Genomic DNA, 9,880 nt, shown 5'->3' with positions numbered 1-9,880 from the left:
CAATTTGGCTCATGGTATGTCCTTGGACAAATCTCTCATTCTGACCACATTTAGGGAAAATTACCCTATAATAGCAGCAGATGAGACTTTTATTTGATCAACAGTGTGAGAAGAGGGAAGCATTTGGGCTTAGCAAATGCTTGCTTCTGCCTCCACATTCTCACTCTGCAGCATTTTGTTACTGAGGATAGTGCATGGCACAGCACGAACCCCCTCCATTCTCTCACCTTCTAGGCTGAAATACTGGGACTGAATCTACAATTAAAAAGAGACAACAGCAGCTAAGTGAGCAGCAAAATATTTGCATTGTTGTAAACTGCCAGGTTGCATGAACTGTGAAGTCCCCGGGCTATTTTGGGATAATTCAGCACCTTTCAACTGTCACATAAAATTTCATGGGGGATGATGCTTGGTATTGTTTATATGACATTAGCTTCACCTTTTCATCCTACTGGGGACCATCAAATGCAAAACTGGATTAAATTTGGCAGATCACATTATATATGGGGAAGTGAGAAATATTGCTGTATCACAAATGATTTTCCCAAAGGCACCAGCCAACCTCTGGTATTTTGATGCTGAGGCGATAAATAATTTTCCACTAGTAATTTCCATATTCAGTAAGCTGAGAAGTTTTTCTCAGTATGCAAATGAGATTTATTTAAAGCACCATTTTCTGTTGCTTACAATTAGATTGATTTGGATGGCTGCAGGAGGATGTTTGTCTTGGGTGTTGCTGAGTGGGCAGGAGCACAGGGAAGTCCTTCATGCAGCACAGACTCGCCTTTGAACTAAACTTGCTGGGCTTTTCCTGGCTGGACAAGAAATGTGCCAAATTAGGAGCATGTGGGTGATCTGGAGTTTTATGTTTTGAGTGCTAGAATTATTTTACTTGATTGAAAATACTTGGGTAGACACAGAAATGAGCAGGCAACACAAAATGAGTGAGCCTCAAAGCCAACCTTGATTAGATGGAGAAAACTTCCCAAGTACCATTTCTGGAGAGACTGCATTTGGGTTGTTTCTGCAATATTACAATTTCTTATTTATTTTGACACCACCAATTGAAAAGCACCAACACAGTCAGGTCCACTAATCTTGTAGTCAAACATAACAAGAGGATAAAAGCAATGCCCAGAAAGTGAATAATGAACTTGATCACAGACATAAAAAGGAAGATCTTGACCCAGATATACTAAAAATAGAACCAGCACCATTTTTAGCAGGACCTACATTTCCTTCAAGACTGATAATCACAAGATTATCAGTGATAATCAAATAGACAAAGCGGTCTATAGATAAAATGGTTGTTCTCCAGCCCACTGGTTGTTCCCCTGCATGCCAAATCCAGCTGAATTTCTGCATTGGTTTCTCCTAAGCTCCAGGAGAAAGCTCTGGCCAGCACATCCCATCCCCCTGCACCATTCAGTGACAACGCTCTGAGAAGTTTCTGATGGACTGAGTGGGAGACAGAGCAAGGAGGGGAGAGGCTGGGCTGGAAGGGCTGTGAACAGCACAAACAAAACGAGCTGAAGCAAGTCCTGGATGCTGTGCCCTGCTCTCCCACCAACATTTCCCACCCCCAGACCTAGCAGAGCACTCAGACAGGGGCTCTTGGATGCACTGCACAAGCCTCAGTGAAGGAATGAGCAAAGAATAAAGTCTTTTCTCCAAACAGTTCCTCCTCATCTCGCTCACAGGATAAATCAGTCTCGGGTAGCACAGCAGTGGGAATGTCCATGAGCCCCCTTTCCCAGGCACCAGCCTGCCACAGCTCCCAGCCTGGCTGTGGGATGCAGAGCCCCCTTTGGTCCCCCTTGCTGCTCCCCCTTGCTGGCTGGCTCACCCAGGATGACAAGGTTGTGATTCTGAGTCATCCTCGACCCGCTGCTCCACGGCAGGCCCCGCTGTGAGCATCACCAACGCGCCTGCTTCCAGTTTGCACACCACGTGAAAGCAGCTTAAAGGAAACTCAGTCCCACGGAGAGAGCCAGCACTAGGTTGATGTGTTTCACAAAGTCTAAATTAATGAGTGATGCACAGGCTTTACACACAGAGCTGAACTCAGCTCTCTGAATTTGCACTCGTCGCTGTTGCAAGCCCTGTGATGACTTGCTGGCAAAGCCTGTCCTTCCCTACCCAGCCTGATCTGGCAATTTCAGTGGAGGTGCCTGCAGGCACTGGAGAACAGCCCATGGATTAATCACACTTGCTGGACCTTTCCAATGGTCCTACACTCTGTCATGTTGTTGCATGGTTTTAAATTTGCTTCCTAAGGCTTCACTTCCAAGCTAGACATTATCTTCTTTATCTAACTGGCATTGCTTGCTTCTTTCTGCCTCTCCCCAGCAGGCAGGAGTGCATCTCAGTGCCTGGTTATGAATCTCTGCTGACACAAATGGGTGCATTGATATAGTTTTGTTGCTGCTGCTCTCACTTAAATGTGGAGAAAGTTTAATCTCCTAAAGTTAAGAAAACTCACTCAAGAAAGTTTGAAATCTCCGCACTGGGAGACTTGTTCTTTTTTTATGGTAGCACATGAAGTGCTGCCTGTTAACAAGGTGTTCCTGGCAGTGGTGTTTAAATCAGGGACGTGTGAGTCTGAATGCCCAGATGTAAAACCCACACTGGTTTGTACATGAGCTGCAGTGTGACCCAGCAAGTGTTGGAGGGATCAGAAAGCTGCACTGAATCTGCATTATGGGGCACAACAGAGCAACCAAGAACCAGCTTACTCAGATCAACAACCCTCCAAAACATGTCAAACAATGGTTAAGGTGTCCTTTAGCAAAGGGTGGTTCTTGGTGCCTGAACGTTTAGGGCCCATCCTGAACACTCTTACAGGAAATTACATTTTTGAAGCAACTCCCTTCCAAACAACAGACCCCTTCTCCACATCCCGAGTCTGATTTAAAGTTTGCCATCTACTTGTTCTCAGAAGAAAACCTGGGAGTGACAGAGCAGTCCATGAAATTAAGCCTGTCCTCCTCCCAGGGAGCTCAGCCTCCCTCAGAACTCCAGCAACAACTCAGCACGAAGGAAAAGAGAGCAGAGTCTGAGTCGCTTGCAAGTTTCTCTTCCTTGAGGCTGTTATAAATATGATAAACCATTTCTTGTTGTTTTAAAGTGCTGCCTAGAGTTTAATAAATGTTCATATGTATTATTAATCTACAATATTAACCCTAAATTCATAATAAAATGACTCAAGCATTCCAAGCGATCTCAGATGCTTGCAAAATCCTTGCAAGATACTAATTAAGCTACATTGGAACAATTGTTCAGTAAATTTTGCAGTCAGGTTTCATCTTCTCTTTAGAAGAGCAGATTACAAATTTATGCAACATGAAATGGAAGCTAATGAACTTGGAGGATATTCAGTATGGAGCATGCATCTAGGAAGTGGGAATAAAAACATTAACAGTGCTTTGAGATAATAGACTATTTAAATTCATATTTGTAGAAACCGTAGACTAATCTGCAGTGATGTACAGTTTAGATGTTGTCTCCTGGAGGGCACAATCCTGAATACTCAGGGATGCAGATTCTCCAGTGGAAGAGATCTCACTCTGTGATCTCAGGCTGTGAGAGCCAGCACAGACTGGAGACCACACCATGCTGGGGATCTCCAGTGTGGAGCGTCACATGGATCTGCAGGTTGACCTCGTGCTAAAGGAGGAATCCACAACTTGGTCTCCTTAGAGCTGAGGGGTGCCCCTGGTCTGGCTAACCAGTGAGGAACAGATGCTCAGAAACACAGAAACACTCCTCTGTGGTAGGAGTGTGGCCAGTGTCTCCACTCTGCTTAATGGTGGGCATGATAAATACTAAAAAGTAAATAATGGAACCTGTTAACAACAAATCAGTCAGAGCTTTAAACAATGATTTTTTTCCAGGTTGGAGAACCCATAGCTCTCATCAACACTTGCAGCAGTCCTGGGCTAGATGAGGGAAATCCAGACCCACTCATTTCCACAGCTATAAGATGAGTTTTGTCAGGATAAGCCCAACATCCAGCAGGACTCAGGTTCTGGTATCCAGCCAATTCATAAAGCCTTATAAAGCCTCCTCTTTTTTCTCCATATGTGGCTGAACCAGTGCTGGCATGTGATGAAAACAGTGAATCCCCTCCCTAAGCCAGCCAACACAAATCATTTAATTCCTGGTCTGCCAATGGCTGAATTTTAGCATTGTCTCACCAGACCTGGGGCTGAAGTAAAATTTGGACATCCAATATTAGAGCTGTGCAGCACCACATCCTGGCTTTTGATCTCCAGCACTGGCATAAATCAGGTCCTCAGGGACCAGAAGTCCCTTGGGGAGCTGTGTCTGTGGCCCACATCAAACACTGCTGGGAAGCACAGATCCAGCCTTTAGTATTTACATCATGCTTCCAGCTGTCTGCAGTGCTACAATGCCAATGATTTATTCATTTATTTATTTCACCCTTTGCACAGAGTTTGCAATGCAGAGAGCGAGCGAGATGCAGTCATGCTCCAGCTGCGTGCACTGTGGGTTTTTGGGAGCATCACCATGTGCTCAGCAGGGCCAGGAAGGGGCTCCACAGCCCTCAGGAGCACCCAGGCAAGCACTGGCACCACTCCTCAGGACAACAAGACACACCAAAAGTTGCCATAAGGCAAAACAAGGAAGGGGCTCCCTCCAAGAGCTCCTCAGGGCAGGGCAGAAACTGGAAAGGAGATTTAGACAAGAGAAAAGGGAAAGCACCACAATTATCTCTGGTGAAATTCAGGACTTCCCTGGGACTTTCTCACTGGACTGGTGGGAATTGTTAAGACATGAAGGTTGTCTTGCAAATGCTTTTGTCCTTTGGACTACACTGACTGCTTTTTGTCAATCTAATTGTGCAAGAAGGGATTAGCCGCATCACATTTCACCCTTTTTACACCAAAAGGATACTAAACCTTTTTTTTTTTTTTTTTTTTTTTTGACCACAGCAAAACCAGACCCTAATGGATACCATTTTTGCTCAGAAAATGTCCCTAAACAGCCTGGGCCAAGGATGTTTGGAGTGTGACGTGAACTTGTGTCCTCTCTGCAACCTCTGCCTCCCTCTGGGATCACAGGCTGCAGTCCAGCCTCAGGACCCCAGGATGCTCCACATCCCCATGGTGCCTGGACAGAACATGCACTTGGCCCTGAGTGATGTGCTGCCCTGCAGGGAGCTGGTGGAGCTGAGAGCACGTCCAGGAGCTGTCACGAGGACAGGTTTTGATCAGGGCTGGGGCTCCCTTTGGGTTCCACCCTCAATTCAAAACAGCTGCCCACCCCTCCCGCAGCAGAGGAGGGTATGAAACATCTGCTGGAGACTTCTGGGGCTCTCGGAGCTCTGAGGGGTACGTGATGGGTGTGTGGCCAAGGCTCAGATCCAGGTGTGCAGCATGAGCTGCTCTGCAGCACCTGAGCCACGGCAGAGCTGCACGTGCTGCACAACACATCAGTGCCTGACTCACTGACAGATATTCCTCGTGCTCACATAACCTCTAATTTTTTGCAGATGATGGAAAGCTCCTCTCTATATCCAGAAGGATCAAGCAGTGTCAGGAAGCTTAGCAAAGCTCCCCAGCATGCCAGAGGAGACTTATGCAGCTCCAGCCCCACGCTCCCCTCTGGAAGGATGCCAGGCAGAGTCTTGTGCTCCCAGTAATCCTCACACTGGCTGCTTACACAAACACAGAGCAAAACAACCCAGCGTTTCCCAAAGTTACAGTTTTCAATTAAATTCCTTGGGCAAGACCTGAGTCATCTTAGCCCTCTTTTGTCTTGTATAAATTTTAGCTCTTTTCTATGATTTTCATAACTAAGGGTTCATAACAGGGTTATTTTTTTCTCTTCAGTTTCCAGCAGGTCACCTGCTTTGCTCTGGGATCTTTGCTTGTGTTTAGCAGTGACTAAACTTTCTCTGTGCTTTCCCCAGAGTTCCCCAGCCTGGCTGCTGGAGGCAATGGACCTTCCTGGGCAAAATGGAAAATAGAGTAGACTGTGGATGGGATCTGGATCAAGCACAGTGTCAGGCCTCAGAGTGAAGCAAAGGTTATTGTTATGGCAGTAGCAAGTCAGAACAAAAAATGGGCTACACTTAATTCTAGAAATTTTTGTGATAATACTGAGGATGGAAATGTAGACCTTGGCCAAGTCAAGGGGGCCTTTGCCTGAGGCAGTAACTCTGTTAAACCAGAGCCTTCATGCACTTAAGAATTCACCAAAGCAACTTCCAGAAACGTCCCCAAGACATCACTATGCCGATGATCAATTAGCATTGTTATTTTCATGGTGCAATAATCTTCCTCATTAATTTTCTTTTTAAAATTCAGATGGGGAGATGAGGTGGATTAGGTAAGGCACGTACTCAGGCAAGGAACAAATGTGCTTCTTGTACACAGAGCATATATCAGGAAGTACAAGTGTCTGAGCAGATGTGCTAATGGACACAGACCCTGCACTGGAACCAATTACTTTATCATTAAAAAGAAAAAAAAAACAGCTACACATCCCAGTGATGTAAAAGGGAGGACAAGAATTTCATTAAAGGTAAGCTCAAACTGGAGCAGCAGAACTTTTATCTCCTTTTCACCTATTTTTCTGGGTGCCCAGCAGAGCACAGCACTCTCTTGCAATGCTGAACCTCACAAATCCTCACTGAGCCCTCCCTGGCAACATTACCCTCTGAAGCTTTCAAAGATTCTTTCATCTGGTGACTGGAGGGCTGGAAAAGTCTGATGCTTTTCCTCCCCCTTTCTGAAAGTCTGCAAAATGGAAGTAATAAGCTGAGAAAAGGGTCTCTCCACCTCCAGGCTGTTTAGCACACTGCTCATGCTGGGCAGCAGGAGACAATGTAAAGGCCAGAACATTTCCTAATGATTTCTCTCAAACTCAGAGGACGCTGGGCAGCATCTTCCCATAACCCATGACCTCAGTGCCAGCAACAGGGAGCCAAATATAATGCAGTGATCACCTCTGCTAGAAATTGACACGGTTTATAGGAAGCAAAACCAGTTGTTAAGAATAAACTTCATATTTTGACTGAACACCACTGGTGCCAAACCGGGATCATTTCACTGCTGAAATCTGTGGGCAAAACCCTGACACTGACAACAGCCTGATGAATGACAATCCTGAATCTTGTCCTGACTCCCAGGAAAGCAATAAATCAATGACACAGGAAAACCCCAAGCCCTTGAGTGCTTGAGAAGTGAATAGTGAAATTTAAAATCAATGGGAAGCGTGGCAGGAAGGCAGCGCGGGGCGGTGGCAGAAGGGACGTGCAGCTGCTGTTCAGCTGGGGTGAGCTGCCAGCATGCTGGATCCTATAAGCCAATTTGATTTAATAATCCCACTAATATGGAGTGACACTGGTTGTAATCCTTCGGTGATTACAGTGTGGACCAATGCCTCAGCATCTCTGCGAGGATTTCAGGGACAGTACAGCACCCAGAGAGCCGTGGCCAGACTCTTCCTCTCAACGGGAAGGGAAGAGACTATCAAGGCACAGAAAAGCAGGAGCTGCTGCATGCTCATCCATAGTTCTGGAGAGAAAAAAGAGAGCGAAGAAAAAGGGGGGCAAGCACAACAGGGCACTGCAGCAGAAAACGTGGCACAGTGTGGGGAGAAGTCCTTGAATGAAACCAGTGCAGGAAGTCAGGGGCCAACCCTGGGTTTGAGGAACAGCAAAGAGAACAAAGACAACATTTACAGCTGGGGGAATTTTGATCTCTGCTTGCATCACATGGGCCCAGGAGAAGAGACACTGGGGAGCAAAAGGAAGGCAGTGAAAGGGAGCCAGGAACCCTTGATCTATCCAGGGACACAGGATCATGGAATGTTTAGGGTTGGAAGGTGTCTTAAAGATCATCTCAATCCACCCCTTGCCATGGGCAGGGACACCTTCCACTGTCCCAGGCTGCTCCAAGCCCCAGTGTCCAACCTGGCCTTGGGCACTTTCAGGGATCCAGGGGCAGCCCCAGCTTCTCTGGGCACCCTGTGCCAGGGCCTCACCACCACCTTTGTAAAAAATTTTCCCTAGGATCTAGGACGGATCTACCCTCTTTTCATTTAAATCATCACCTCTTGTCCTATCACAACAGGCCCCGTCTGTCCCCATCTTTCTTAGAACTCCCCTTTAAGTACTGACAGGCCACAAAAAGGTCTCCCCAGAGCCTTCCTTTCTCCAGGATAAAAAACCCCAAAGACATCTTAAGTATCATTTCATGGTCCCTTGTCCACCCCATGGAGTTTCCCTCGCCACCAGATGCCTGATCTTTTGCTGAAAACAGCCTTAGGATAATGCTGTGTCTGGGTTTAGATATATCCACATCCTGATCTGCGAGGAGATCTGCCAGGCAAAACCCAGCAGATCTGTGAATTACTACCAGGAGTTTCAATGACTGCTGAATTATTGGAAGTGTCACTCGTACAATATTTTCAATGTCTATCACCAGCCTGGGAAGTGAGGAACTGGAGCACAGTGAGGAGGTTTCACAGGCTAGTGAATCACCATGGGGGGTGCTGTGAAATTATCAGCTGTATATTGAGAACTGCTGGAACGGCTCCAAGAGCTGAGGACAGATGCAAAATTGTAGGAAAGATTGATTCACCATCATCACCAGCAGCAGTGCATGAGCCATGTGGGCCAGGAGGCCTGAAGAACAGCTGGCCAAAGTGGACTTGCTGAATTATTGTAGCAAAATTAGATAAAAACTACAGAGGAAATAACTTTACATTAAGGCAAGAGGCTTTCCATGGTAGAACAGCTGGAGGACTTGGAGAGACCGTGCTCTCCCAATAGTAATCACTGAATTGGTTAAATTCAGCCAGTGAAGATGTTTTATTATGAACAGATGGAAGTTTGAGGCTTAACTCTCTGCTTTGCATGAGTGTATTCAATGCAGCTGGTAATCCCTCTGACACAGGGACAGGATGTCTGCATGACAGAATCATGGATTGGTGGGAGCTGGCTGCATCCAGGGGCTGCCCAGAGCTCAGGGCAGCCACAGGAACCCAGGAGAGACAAAACTGAGGCAGATGCTTGGCATCACCACCAATAAAATACCCACATTGCTTCTCCCAGATGAAATGCCCCTCACAGCATCTCCTCTTCCCAATCCAACTGGCCATTCCCACAGGTGGCACAAGTCCCAGCTGCCTGACACCGCCTGCCCAAGCTGCTGGCAAGGCAGGGTGGTCCTCTGGAGGTGGAACACCAAGAAGGGGTGTCTTCAGGACTTTTATCTCTCTTGAGATTCCAGAGGGGGGGAAATGCCTTCGGACTGCAAGTTCAAACAAGAGGCAAAGGACAGCACAGAGCCATCTGTGCTGCTTGTGGGATCACAAAGCTGCACCCCTGGAAATGCCAAAATGATCAAGCTGATGGTTCTCCACATCCTGTATCTTATCTCCAAAGTAGCAAATCAGCAGCCTTCTAGATAAAAGCTGTAGCAAAATGTGAAAACCAGAAAAAAACTTTCTTATGCCTCAGTTAGAGGGTATTGCACAGCTTGAATCACAAGAGTTTGCATTTACATCACATTCTGGTTGTAAAGAGCCTTTTAACTGATTTATTTTGAAAATTGCTATGCTCTTGGAATAAGGTGCCTCTCAAGCAGAATGATTCTTTTCCAGACATGGTTGTGTGGTGCCTCTGAAGGCACTGGAGACTGCAGAGGAGCAGTGTGCTCTGGAGTGGTACCTGATGGGCTGCTAAGATGCTGCTCCGAGCCTCAAACAAACTCAGAGACTCCTATCTGCTGACAAATGAATATTTCCCCTTATGAAAATCACTTTAAATTTCTGCTCTTTCAGTAAATGAACGTGTGCTTGGCAATGCTGAAGCATTTCATCTCAAATGACCTCATTCTCCATGTTG

The sequence above is a fragment of the Vidua macroura genome, chromosome 13 (assembly GCF_024509145.1).
Source record: "Vidua macroura isolate BioBank_ID:100142 chromosome 13, ASM2450914v1, whole genome shotgun sequence".
NCBI classification, from domain to species: Eukaryota; Metazoa; Chordata; class Aves; order Passeriformes; family Viduidae; genus Vidua; species Vidua macroura.
Note: the sequence above shows the minus strand (reverse complement) of the source record.